The sequence below is a fragment of the Lagenorhynchus albirostris genome, chromosome 2, assembly GCF_949774975.1.
Source record: "Lagenorhynchus albirostris chromosome 2, mLagAlb1.1, whole genome shotgun sequence".
Classification (NCBI taxonomy): domain Eukaryota; kingdom Metazoa; phylum Chordata; class Mammalia; order Artiodactyla; family Delphinidae; genus Lagenorhynchus; species Lagenorhynchus albirostris.
Window position 1 is genome coordinate 136,250,066 of NC_083096.1, and position 14,779 is coordinate 136,264,844.

Consider the following 14,779-nt stretch of genomic DNA (forward strand, 5'->3'; position numbering starts at 1 on the left):
GTTTCCAGGCTCTGACGGGAAAACACCAGCTGAGGAAGAATGAAGAATCGCCTGTTCTAAGTTATTTTCCTTCTGTGGTCATTCGATCCCCACGAAGACTGCCTACCCAGTCAAGGGCCTGGAGGAAGGAGGCAATTACCCAGAGAAGTCAAGCAAAAAGGAAAGGACAAAGGAAAATCGTGCACCAGGGAAGAGGTCCTGGGCTCCATGCTGGAATGGATACAGCCTTAAACATACCCTGCTTCGCACAGAAGCTTGAGTTAAGGCCTTGGACTTTGGGGTCAGACAGATCTAGATATGAAAGTGAATTCAGCTACCTTTTATATGGGGGATCTAGGCAAGATTTAACTGCTCCATGACTCAGTTTACTCACTTGCTAAGTGGGGATTAAGAGCACAGACTTTGGGGCAATCAGACTTGGATTTCCAATCCAGCTCTGCCACTGGACTGTGTCATAAAGGACCAAACTCCCATGTTATCCAAACTCCCATGTTAGTTTCTTTATTTCTAAAAAGGAAGTGAGTAAGTAGTTACTTTGGAGTTCTGTTGGGAGGATTGCTTGAGACAAGACATAAAATGAATGTGCTCAGTGCTGGGGAGGATCACTGTTAAATCACTACTTACCACTCGTTAAGCTCTAGGACAGTGGTTCTCAAAGAGTGGTCCCTGGACCTGCAGCATTAGTCTCACCTGGGGACTTGTTAGAAACGCAAATTCTGAGGTCCTACCCCAGACCCACTGAATCAGAAACTTTGGGGGTGAGCCCAGCCTGCTGTGTTTTATCAAGTCTTCAAGAAGATTCGGGTGCATGCTCACGTCTAAGAATCTCTGCTCTCCGTGGTAATCCAGAATGCACCTGAGACATTTCAGTTCTGTAGCCATCTCTGACTCCTAAATGCTGTAATCCTTCCAAATGAGCTCTCTGCTCCTTCCTTTCTGCCCCCAAACAGGGAAGAAATGCTTTATTACTCAGGATAAAGTAATTATCCTCTCATATGAGGTAACGTATTTTACATGCTTACTATATTCCAGGTGTGCTGATAACAGTTTCACACAGATTATTGCAATTTATCTCTTTAATCACCCTCTATGTTAGATATTATCTTTGTTTTGCAGATAAAGGAACTGAAGGTCTGTGAGGTGAAGAAAACCGCCCAAAGATTTACAATTGGTGAGTGGTGAGGCCAGGATTCAAACCTCAGTAGTCTATGTCTAGAGCAGTCATACTGTCCCTTTATACCAGAATGAAGAACATTTGTGCACAGAGGCTGATAGACCTGTGGGATCATCTTAACTTCTCAGGTTCCTCATTATGTAGAGGGGTCAATAGGAAATTCCTTACTGAGGCTTGAAGGATTCAAAGAGCTTAAATATGGTTCATCGTACCCCGTACCCCTCTCCAATCTCCCTGCAAATTGTCTTTGGGGAGAACATTTTTTTCTTTTTCTTTTTTTTATTGAAGTATAATTGATTTGCAATGTTGCATTAGTTTCTGGTGTACAGCAAAGTGATTCATATATATATATATATATATATATATAAATTCCTTTTTGTATTCTTTTGCATTATGGTTTAATACAGGATATTGAATATAGTCCCCTGTGCTATACAGTAGGACCTTGTTGTTTATCTATTCTATATATAATAGTGTGCATCTGCTAGTCCCAAACTCCCAGTCCAACCCTCCCACGTCCCCCTCCCCTTTGGCAACCAGAAGCCTGTTCTCTTTGTCTGTGAGTCTGTTACTGTTTCATAAGTAGGTTCATTTGTGTCATATTTTAGATTCCACATATAAGTGATATCATATGGTATTTGTCTTTCTTTTTCTGACTTACTTCGCTTAGTATGATAATCTCTAGGTCCATCCATGTAGCTGCAGATGGCATTATTTCATTCTTTTTTATGGCTGAGTAGTATGCCATTGTGTATGTGTGTGTATACACACACACACACACACACACACACACACACACACACACATACCACATCTTCTTTATCCATTCATCTGTCGATGGACATTTAGGTTGTTTCCACGTCTTGGCTACTGTGAATAGTGCTGCTAGAGTTTTGTCCGGATATACGCCCAGGAGTGGGATTGCTGGATCACATGGCAACTCTATTTTTAGTTTTCTGAGGAATCTCCATACTGGGGGAGAACATATTTCTGATTCATTGAGATATTCTTTCTACTGCTCTCCACTCATCTCTAACCTCTGCCTTCCCACCTGAATATAGGTATTCAATACCTATAAATATAACTGCCTACCTTTTATGTGCCACACATTGCATTTAAGAACAATTTAACAAATAAGTGCCCTTCCTCATTTGCTGCCGATCATCTGATAGGCACTCCATCTGGGTGCACATTCTTTTTGACACACCATGGATCCTATGTGTGTGTGTGTGTGTGTGTGTGTGTGTGTGTGTGTGTGTGTGTGTTTGTATGCACTTAACAGAATAACCCACAGTACCCCATAATATGAAGAGACCTATAGGAGGAGAGAGGGAACAGGAGAGAAAAACCTGGACTAATCTCTCTATAGGCAACTAACTGCAGTTTTGTGGTTATTTGGGGCACTTGATTACTGTGCAAAGAACCTGGCCTCTGGGGAAACAAGCCTCACACATACTGATCTCCCTCTTGAACCCCTTTGATAGGAGCAGAATGTTTCAGGTGCAGATTCTAGAAGACTTAAAAGCAGGTCTGTTTTTAAACACACTGCATGTTGAACTTTCTCCTCTGTGGCAGGCAGGCCAAGTAGTGGCTTTTGAAGCTATTAAAGGCTCACTGGCCCTTCAAAAATGGCTGTTGTGGACCTATGGTTTTAGAAGCTTTTTAAAAAGCCTTGTGGGCTTATTTTTAGAGCAAACCTTAACCTTGTGAAACTTCTTAAAGGAACCACGGAGGGTCCAATTGCTAGAGCCCACAGGCAGCTGCTCCCAAGGTTTCCAGCATAACCTTTCCTTGTGATTGATGTGAGTACCAGGCTGCCACATGAGCCTGGAGTTAGCTGCCCCTTGAGAGGGTGTGTCTTAGGAGCCAGGAGACCTGAGACCTGGGCCATAGGTGAGTCATCCAGGGAGGCAGAGTTGTCTCCCAGTGAGTGGAAACCCTAGAATCACAGACTCACAGAATCTCAAAGACTCCCCTGAAGGAAAAGAACCTTAAAAGTCATCCAGTCAGCTCTGATCTGATGCTTGAACCTCCCCTCAAACACACGTATAACAAGGTGGTTCCACCTCTGTTTGCACACCTTCTGCTACGAGAAGATCATTGTCTGCGCACTTATCATTCAACACATTTGTAACTGAGTACACCTTATGTTCCTGACACTGTGAAAAGTGCCGGGGATGCAACAGTGAATAAAAAATCTCAATACAAACTGAACATTAGTGGAAAAGAGAGATGCGGATCAAATGATCACATCCATACATAACTGCAAATAAAAGTATCATTAAAAAAAAAAACTCAAGGATTCATAAAAGCTTCTGACCAGACCTGATGTGGTCTGAGGGATCAGGGAAATTTGATGAAGAAGCGACCTTTGAACCAGGACCTGAAGGGTGAGTGAATGTTAGCAAGGCAAGAGGAGGTTGGGGGAGGGCACAGAGGACTGAGGGAACATCTCTGAGAGGCTTTCAGGCAGGTGGGAGTGCAGTATTTAAGAAGAAATGAAAGCACTCCAGGTGTGTAACATAAAGGGGAAAGACCTGGTTTGAGGCTGGGGGCATGAAGTGTGTAGGGCATGTATGGCCTTGCTGTCTTGTTGAGGATTTTTATCTTTAACCTGAGAGAAGTTGGAAGCCTCTAATTCATTTTAAACAAAGCCTAGGCAACTCACACCAGAGCTGCAAATTCTTTCTCATTTGCTAAGTGTAGTGGTCTAAAATATGTCTATCATTCTCATCTCTTCAAAAGGTGAAGCCTAATTTCCCTCCCTTGAATGTAGGGCAGTCTTATTCTACTTAATGAAATGTGGCGGAAGTGATATTATGTGACTTCTGAGGCTAGGATAGCTTCCGTGGCATGCTCTCTCTCTCACATTGCTCGCTCTGGGGGAAGTCAGTCACCGTGCTGTAAGGACACTTAAGCAACCTATGGAGAGGTCTACATGGAGAGGATCTACAAGCAGCACCAAATTTCCAGCCATGGCAATTGGAAGCATATCCTCCAGCCCCAGTCAAACCTGTAGATAGCTGTAGCCCCAGCTGATATCTTGACTGTCACCTCATGACAGAGCCCGAACCACCCAGATAAGCTGGTCCTTAATTCCTGGCCTGCAGAAACTGTGAGATAATAAGTTTCAAATTATCGACTTTGAGTCATTTGTTAAGCAGTAATAGCTATCTAATTCTGTAAGGCATCTCAAGGTATGGGGAGGAAAGCAGGGACTTCGGGGTTAGAGAGACTTGTATTTGAAGTCCAACTCTCTAACTCTCCGACTTCCAGGTTGTTGGAGTGAAGGCATGTTACATTATCTCCTGGAGCTCCCATGTTCTATCTGTAACATGACATGAGGTCCCATGATACAGGACCATACAGTCATTCTCAGTTTCCTTGCCCTCTCCCATTTCATATCTGATTGAGTCATGCCACCCTCAAAGCTAAGATTAAAAACAAAAGATTGTATTGTCAATAGGCACTGAAGAGTGTGGGTTATCATGATTCCCCTGGAATGAGAGGGCTTGAGAATTGTCTGAAGTTGCCTTAGACCAGGTTTCATTAAAGCACTACAGATTTTCAAGCCTATTCCCCAGTTGGGTCAATGAGTTTAACGAGTCTGTCTCCTGCCATGGTAACAGAATTGCCTTTTGTTTATTTGAAATTTACCTCCTCATCATTGCATGTCTTATTTTCTTTGTTTTCAGTGCAATAAGGAAATAGATTACTAACATCAGATGTGGGCATATGACTTGATTTAGCTGATGGAACAAAAGTGGAAGTGATTTAGGCCAAGACCAAGCAGAAATATTAAGAGCCATTGCAAATTTCAGCCATGTCTTTTTTCCCCTCTGCCATAAGAATGGCATGTCTCTTCAGCTTGGATCATAGAATGAGGAAGACATGCAGATCAGAGCACAGCCACCCTGCAGTGTCCTCCGGCAGCAACCTAAGAGAGAAATGAACCTTTGAGAAATTATTCATCTGAGACCCTCTCCCTTGAGTAGGCCTTTAAGGAGTGAGGGTAGAAAGGAGAGGGGGGCAGTCATTGGGTGATTTCCAGATTTTTTTTTTTTTTTTTTTGCAACCAGGGAGATGGCTTTTAGACCTTTCAGTAAGAGTAGGAACCTTGGAGGAGATGGTTGGTGGGGAATGGTGGCTTGTTTGGCTTTGAACATGCCAAGTTGAGGTGCGTAAGGGAGAAGTCCAGTAGACAATAGGATAAACTAATTTGAATTAGGAAGGAGATCTGGACAGGTGTTCATCTACCCATGGAGCAACTTGAAGCCTTGGAAGTCAGTGAAATCCCAGAGGTATCAGAAGCATAAGAGAAGGAAGGAAATGAACGCTAAGGCACATCATGAGGGGAAGTGGTAGAGGAAGAGGAGCAGGGTTAGGGGAGGGGTGGAGCCTAGGAAGGACAGGGGAGGGAAATGAGAGATATACAGGCTACAAAGGAAAGTGAACTAAACCCCTGGCACCAGAATTCCTCTTGGGAAAAGAATTGTCTTTTTTTTTTTCTTTCAAAGTCATCAATTTACATGAGCTTCAAAAGTCCTGTGAGGTGTATTTAGAGGAGAGCACATATATTCATCCTCAATATCCAGTGAGGAAACTAAGATTCAGAAGGATACATTCTTTGCCCAGAGGTTTTGTTGTTTGTTTGTTTGTTTTAATTGTGGAAAAAAATGACAAAATTTACCATCTTAACCATTTCTAAGTGTACAGTTCAGTAATGTTAAATATATTCACGTTGCTGTGCAGCCCATCTCTAGAAAGTTTTCATCTTGTGAGACTGAAACTTGGTACTCATTAATCAACTCCTCCCAATTTTCCCCTTCCCTCCGGCTTCTGGCAACCACCATTCTACTTTCTGTTTCTATGAATTTGACTACTCTAGATATTTCATGTAAGCGGAATCATACAGTATTTGTCTTCTTGTGACTGGCTTATTTTATTAGCATAATGTTCCCAAGTCTCGTTCCTGTTGTAGCATGTGTTGGAATTGCCTTCCCTTTTAAGGTTGAATAATATTGCATTGTGTGCATATACCAGATGTTGTTTATCCACTCATCTGTCGATGGCCACTTGGGTCGCTTCCACCTCTTGGCATTGTGAATAGTGCTGCTATAAAGATGGGTGTTTTGAGACATGAAGGAGAGATGGGGAATCTTAGGAGCATAGTATGAAGACAACAGAAGGGATGTCATTATTGCTCCATATGAGAAAATGAGGGAAGCTTAGCTCCTGAAAGGGATGGGGAGAGAAGAGAAGATTGGGACCAGGGAGGAGAGATAGAAAGAGTTGATCTGGGGAGATGAGGTGAAGTAGGGAACACCTGGGGTGAGGGGCCAGTGAAGAATTCCCAGTGTTGTGTAGTCAAAGATCAGAGATGTCTAGCGTTCAGTATAAAGTGGTTACAGTTGTTGTTTTACCCCATCTCCACTACTAAACACATTTGGGGAAAATCTCCTACACATTCACACAAATGCTCTGTATGAGTTGCTTTTTAGTGGAAACTGAGAAAGGGACTCAGTTTCCAATCTGGTTTGATATATGTCAGAGGGCAAAAGAAGCTATAAACTGTCTTATGCAAGGAAATAACAATCATTTCAGAGTTACCAAAGGTGACTCTCAGAGAGTGAGCTCCCTGGGAATTCACAGACAATTTGGGGAGGAATTTGGACTTCCATAGATTGTGCACCAGGTATTTGGACTTCCATGGAACATAGCTAGAAGCTTGGAGGTAATCTTATGTCAGGCAGTGCCTCTTAAACTTTAATGTGTCTCCAATCCACCAGAGGGTCTTGATGAAATGTAGGTTTTGATTTGGTCAGTCTGGAGTGGGGTCTGGGATTCTGCATTTCAGACAAGCTCAAGCTCATGGGTGATGGTGATGCTGCTGGTCTGTGGACCACACCTTGAGTCATAGGGCTTTGGATCTCAAAGGGATGGAAAATTCCTTTTGGCATTGTAGTGCCTCTTTCTCTCTCTCTCTCTCCTTCTTTCTGTCTCTCTTTGTCTCTTTGTCTTTGTCTCTCTCCTATCATCATCTTCTTCTTCTTCATCATCATCATCATCATCATCATCTTCATCCTCCTCTCCCAGAGTTCCTGAGAAAACGGGGCTCTCCTGTCCTCTGGTGACAGGGAAAGCTGTCAAGGAGCCACTGCTGCCTTGTGACCTCGTGGAGGTCACACCACGGTACACTCAGAGGTCCCTTCTGCCTGCTTTGGCCCAGGCTATTAGAACAACAATTTACAGGGGAGAAACCAAAGACTCTTTCTCCGTCGTTGACCTCAGAACTCCCCCTCTCAGAAAGAGGGAAAAAGGTGGAGAAAAAGTTTTAAATGGTATTTTTCTTGAGAAAGGTCGCTCTGGGGAGCTAAGCATGAAATGAGTGTGTGATTGGGAGAGGGCTGTGTGGTAAACTCCCTTGTTTTCCACAGATGTTGCAGGAGTCCGAGCCAGAGTTCAGGCAAAATGTTTTCCCGCAGATCCACCCCTGCCCCAGAGGCTGTGAGGAAGTTGGCAAACGACATTCAGATCTAGTCGGGCTCAGGCAACCTCACGGAAACAGGAGAACTCACAGAATCTGAGGGGAAATGGTGGCTGGAGATGAGAGGAGGAGGAGGGAAACTCCACTGAATGGTGCATCTCCCGTGGGCAGAGCCCTGTGCTAGAAGCTTCCAGTACCTACCTTAGGTGTTTAAGGAACCCCCTTGCTTTCTCATTGGGTGCTTCTTTTGCTGGGAAGGCTTCCTGCCTCAGAGGCAGCCCAACTCACTCAGAAGCATGCACTGTGGAAATGATCTTGGGTAGCCTCGGCCTGCAGTGGCTTGAAGCAGGATTCCAGTTCCCTGGCCAGAGATTGAAGTCAGGCTGCGGCAGTGAGAGCGCTGAATCCTAGCCACGTGACCACCGGGGACCAGTGGCCAGTGACAAGGCTCCTGGCCCGTCAGCTTTGTAGAAATGGATTTCCACAAAGAGGTGGAAAGTAGTGAAACAAAGTGTCTATTAGGAGGAAAAACAGTACATGTGAATAGGCACACATGGGCGGACTCAGAGACAGATTTGTGCCTTCGAGGTAGTTTGAATCACTTATATGGGGCATTTCTTCTGGCTAATCATCTTGCTTTGCCTGGCTCTGAGTCCATATTTGGTTTATCTCAGTGTCCTACCATGTGCGTGCACACATCTCTTAGCCAAGATGGATTTTAGCGAAGAGGGCTATGGGTAGGTTGACATCACCTACTATGGGCTGGTGCCCCCTCCCTTTTGACCTCTGAGGAGGCTTTCTACACATGTGTAGTTGAGAAGGTCTCCTTGACCTTGAGAATGAGGAATATGTGGTCTCTTTATCTCTTATCTGGGCAGGGCTCAGTTTCTCCTCCCTCCTGCTATTGTCTTCATCTTGAAGTACCTGTCCACAGGGGACAAACTCCAGCTGCTCAGCCTGGGGCCCATCTATCTCCTGCCTCAGAAAGACTGCCCCTTACCTGGAGCTAAAACCTGCTTTTCTCATCCATGCTGAGGACTTCTTTTGGGCTGACGCTGCCCTCCAAAGCCACAGTGAGCAAGGACACCCCCAAATCTCTGCCATGCATCCTGCAGTCAGCAGGGCACGTCCCAGTCACACCCATCCGCCTGTCTGATCCTCAGAGCTTCCTGGGAGAAAGCAGGGGGGCAGTTCTTCTTCCAGGGTTTCAGATAAGAAAGAGGAAAAGTTGAGATGCTTTCTGTGCTCGTGGGAGAGGTTGAGAGCACAGGCTCTAGAGTCTGGCCGCCTGGGTCCGTCACAGCCCAGCCGCTACTGGCTGTGTATCTTTAAGGTGGGCTCCTTGACCGCTCTAAGCCTGAGTTTCCTCTTCTGTAAAATGGGCATAACGATATTACATACTGGAGATCATTGTGGTGAAGACTAAAAAGTAGAAGTCAAGTACTTAACCTTGGGTTTATAGGAACTTCCCTTCAGTTCTTGAGGAGGGAGAGGAGAAAAAGATGGAGGTTAAGTGACTCTCCCAAGCCCAGAACATGGTGGCACCAGACCTAGAACTCAGTATTTCTGAGGCTAAATTCAATACTTGCCCACTATATTCAATATCTTGCATTCCCAGGCCCACCAAAGACTGAAACCCGCCCCTGACCCTCACCTTGGCAGCCTGGCCCTGCACTGAGCTGTTCACAATAGGTGGTCACCCACTGAATGGGGGTTGGGATGCCCTCCTTCCCCCCACCCCAAAAGCCTGAAAGGGCTGTGTCAGCCCTTCCGACCTTGAAGTTAGACACTGCCCTTTCCCCTTCAGCCTCTTTTCAAATACAAACACCCTCGCAAGGTGGGGGAATGGAGGGAACCTCCCTCTGCCGAAAGCCTGTCCCGGTCCAGTCACTCCACAGATGCTGACCCACTGCTCATTCACAACCATTGTGGAAGTGGTGTTATTTCCCGTCTCACACGTGAAGAGGGAAAAGCCCAGAGAGGTTAAGCAACTTGCCTGAGGCCACACACTAGCACTGATGGCACAAGGATTTGAACCATGAGGCCCAGTGAGAGTGTCTGTGCTCATAACCTCTAGGGTGTAGTCCCCAACCTGGGGCTCCTTCTATCCCCTAAGTGGAGGGGAAGACGAATAGCTCTAGAAGGCTCCCCCTGCACAGGATGGTTTCTAGCTTGTGTCGCCCTGCCTTGCTCACTCTCTCCAGTCTCTTCCATATCAACCCAGAAAGAAAACTTAATCCCTTCCTCAGTTTCCACCAAAAGAAGAATACTGTATCTCATCTGATGCTCCAGCAGCACTTGGAGGGGGTCATTAGTGCCCCTCGTGCCCTTAGTTTGACAGCAGATGGACCTCAGAGAGGTGAAGTAGCTTGCCCCGAGGACACAGATCTGTTAAATAGGGGCTCAGCTAGTGCTTCCTATACAACCCCACCTCCAAGCTGGCAGGCAGCGTCTAACACCCTAGGGGGGCCTTCATCAGATTCTTTCAGGATGTCACAACAGGCACTTGGGGTTGGGCAGGCCCTAAGTCTGGCCCCTCCAGAAACAAACCTCATTCGCCAGGGCGGGGAGGACATCGGGGAGCCATGGGAGGTGATGAGGGGGCTGTCCAGCAAAGCAGGCGGAGCAGGTTCTCAGAGAGTTTGGGGTGGGAATGAGCGAAAGGTCTGGGCAGGCTCTCAGGTCAGGAGTTTCAGCTGTTTTCCAGAGAGCGAGTCTGGGCCACCGAGGATCTGTGGAATCCAGCCATGGGATTGGAGGGAATCCACAGCATAGGGTCGAGGAGTCAGCAGGAGTGTCCCATTAGGGTCAAAGGCTGAGGGTTTACGGATAGAATGAGGCCCCGGGGAGATAACTGGAGAGGTGGAATATTACACCCACCAGGCAGGAGGGAAGATTTCTGAGGCCACACTGCCTGGGTTCTCACCCTAGTGTTTCCATTTGTTACCTGTGGGACCTTGGCAAGTTACTCACATCCTTTGTATCTCATGTTCCGCATCTAGGATACTAATAGGATCTAAGTCATAAATAGAATTCTTGTGAAGATGAAATAGATGAGAAGAAGCTGCTGGACATCTGTGAACTGGCCCAGCACTAAAAGCAAGGTTGTTAGGTGCTGGCCTCGCCCTTGCAGCCAGGCTGCAGTGTTCTCTTGCTGAACATAAATCATCTCACAAATGAGACCAAAAAAGGGCTACTTTATATATTTTCTAAACATTTACAGGAACGGGGTCACCATGCAAACCACAAAAATACCAGACATCCGCCTTTCCCAGCTAATATGCGTGAGTGACTGCTGCCTCTTTATTCATTACTTCTTTAGCCTCTTTCTCTTCTTCCCTTTTTTAAATTTTATTGAAGTATAATTGATTTACAACATTGTGTTAATTTCTTCTGTACAACAAAATGACTCAGTTATACATATATGTGTATATATATGTGTATATATATATATATACATATATATACACATTCTTTTACATATTCTTTTCCATTATGGTTTATCACAGGATATTGAATTCAGTAGGACCTTGTTGTTTATTCATCCTATGTATAATATTTTGCCTTATCCTTGCTTCTTGATAGCACCCAATACCGAGCAAACCCCTACTTCCTTGAACTCTCTCCAAGATCACCTGACTTCAGTTCCTTTAAGTACACATCCTATAAGTCCTTCCTGTCACCCTGTGCTGAAACACCCAATGGTTCCCTGTGATGTAACGCTCCCTCATTTCAATGAGTCCATCAACCCAACGTTCAACTACAGATTGTTCCTCGTGGTCTTTGTCTGGAGGGCATGGGCACAGTTAATAAATGAAGCATGTAGAACAGTTCCTGGCACACAGTAAACACCATGCCAGTGATGCCATCATAATTACGGGGTAGGTTACCAAGGCAGCCTCAGGGACAGGGAAAAAGCATCAGGACAGAGGCCAAGTGGAAGAGTGGATTTAGGTCCAGGAGACTTCAATTTAATCCCTACCTGCCATTCCAAACAGTAACTCACATTTTATTGTACACTTCAAAAGAGCCAGACACTGAGCCAGAGCTCAGGCAGAGCTGAGGGTCTGATGTGAAGAATCTCACTTATTCACTGGGGTGCCATGGGCAAGTTGCTTAAGCTCTCTGAGCCTCAGGTTTTCCATCTATAAAAAATGGGAAAACTAAAAATACAGGTTTGTTGTGAGGCTCCAGTGAGAATGAGTGTGCTGTAGTCTAGGTTATGATCATAAGACTTCCAGTTATTCCAGCTTATACCCAAGGCTGGCAAAGGACAGAGAGCGAGGCTGATTTAGAGTCAGATTCCTGAAATTCCTGCATTTTTTTTACCTTCTTGCAGAGGAGGCCTGGACTGCCACTCTGAATTGTGTGGCTCTGTGGGAATGGTGAAAAGCCATCTGTCAGGAACCCCTTCCTTGGCCTCAAGTTTCCATGTAGCTCCTTTTCCAGGGAGACCAGGAATGATGAAAAGCTTTTGGCTCCATGTCACTTATTAACGTGACCAAGACACTTATTTGAGACCCAGTTTTCCGACAAAATGGAATAAAGTTAATTTCTACCCATATGTTTGTGGTGCGGGTCAAATAAAAAGGTGCAGATGGGACTGTGTTGTCAGCCACGGGGGAAAGAGGACATTATCCATTCCTCTGAGGCTGCCTCCCACAGAGTGGTCTCCAACTTGGGGACCCAAGCGTCTGCTCTCTGAGGGCTGAGCTATTGGCCATGGGCCAAGGTGCTTGTTCATGTGTCTCTGTGCATTAACACCCTCCTCTAAAGCTACACTTGTCAGGGAGGCTGAGCAGAGCCCTCACACTGGGCTGATGTGAACAGGTTTCTTCCAGCTGATTTCGGCACCATCTTTAGAGTGTCATCCTTATCTCTGGTTGAGGCTGGGTTGCTGTCTCGTCAGCTTTCCAGCATGCAGGGAGGATAAAAAGCAAGTCCTGCATAAAGGGCATGATCCTTAAGGAGGTAACCTGGAGGTTCCATGCATCATTTACCCTCATTCATTTCCCACTTCAAGGAAGGATGACAAATGTAGTCTCTAGTTTAGTGACCATGTGCCCAGCTTCAATTTGGGAGTTTTATTATTCTAAGTTCAAGATCAGGAATAGCAGAAGCAAGAAAAACATCAGGGAGATTAATACAGTCAGCCTTCATTACCTGCAGGTTCCACATCTGTGGATTCAACCAACCAAGGATGGAAAATATTCGGAAAAAATTCCAGGGAGCTCCAAACAGCAAAACTTAAATTTGCTGTGCAGGCAACTACTCACATAGCATTTGTATTTTATTAGGTATTATAGGTAATCCAGAGATGATTTAAAGTATTCAAGAGGATGTGCATGTGTTATATGCAAATACTATACCATTTTATATGAGGAACTTGAGCGTCCGTGGGTTTTAGTGCTGGGGTTGGCGGTCCTGGAACCAATCCCCTGCAGATACCAAAGGACGGTTGTACAGATCAATTCACCCATGAGGTCACTGAACCTGAGTCAGTGTCTGTACTGAGTAAATATCTGGATGAACAGCAGAGGGAGGGTCTAGTCAGTTGCTTGAATTATTCAATGCTAAAAATCAAATGTTTGGAATCATCCCTGTGAATCTTCACATTTTTCAATTTCTGTCTAGATCTTCGCACTGGGCAGACAGACTCTTGGCCACATAACTCAGTACATGAACAATCACATACACCCCCCCACACATGGGGGGTGTGTTTGTGTGTGTGTACAAACCTACATACACATGCAATATAGATTTACACTTGCATAGATCCTAATCTTGTACTGGAGGAAGAGAAGTCACACCTAGTTACTTCCGTCTTTTCAGTAGGCACATGGCGTTGGTGAAAAAAGCAGTCTCGGGAGCCAGAGATCTAGGTTCAAATGCAACCCATGTCATTGATACACAGTGTAATTCTGGGCAAGTTTCTCAATTTCTCTTGACTTCTGTTTCCATATTTATAAAATGAGTGTAATATCATCTGTCCTGAAATATTGTTTTATAATTAATTGCAATGTCATACTTATTTGCTTTTTGATATAATACTTTAGGTATAGTTGATACAAAATGAGTATTAATAGTTATTTTATTATGGTTAGGCAACTGAGGCCCAGTGCAAGTTAATGGCAGACCAGGAATTTCCCTTCTCCCTCCTTAATATAAAGCAAGATCTTTTTAAATTTGTACTGCTCTCAGATACACTTATTTGTTTTTAAAAATTAAGTCCTTTTTGAAAAGTACATTGTTTATTGAAGTAAACACACATACAGAAAAGTGCATAAATCATAAGTGTATAGCTCACTGATTTTTCCAAATGAGGAATCTGCCCCATGTTATTAGCACTGAGGTCAAGAACCAGAACATCACGAGCACCCTGGCAGCCCCCTTATTACTCTCTCTGAAAGTAACTACTACCTTACATTACAGATTAATTTTGCCTTTTTTATACTTTATACAAATGGAATCACAGATAGATGTTACTATGTCTGGCTTTTTTTACTCTACACAATGTTTGAGACATGTATCCACACTGTGTGTAATTGTGGCTTGCTTGATCACTCTTGTTACTGCACAGTGTTCCAGTGAATATACTACAATTCACTGATCCATTCTACTGTTGACAGGCATCTGGGTGGTTCCTGAGTTTGGGCTATCATCAATAACGCTGCTTTAAAAATTCTTGCATGTGTCTTTAGTGAATGCATTTCTGTTGAGTACATATCTGTGAATGGAATTTCTGAATGTTAGGATTTGTACATATTCACCTTTTGTAGGTACTCTCATGAAGTTTTACAAAGTAACTGAAGTATTGCCTGCTTTTAATTTGTAGGAACTCAAGATAGTTCCCTCTGCTCCCAATCTCTCTCTCACTGGACTTGTACCTCCTGGAATGCAGGAATTGTACTCTTAGTCTTCGGGTATAAGAAATCAATTGCTCTTGGGTAACCCAATGTCTTAGTTATCTATTGCTACACAAAAAAATCCCCTCCAAATATAGTGGCCTAAATCAAAAATACATATTTATTATCTCTCATGGTTTTCGTGGGTCAGGAATTGGGGAGTGACTTGGCTGGTGGTTCAAACGTTAAGACTGTAATGAGATTGAATCAGAT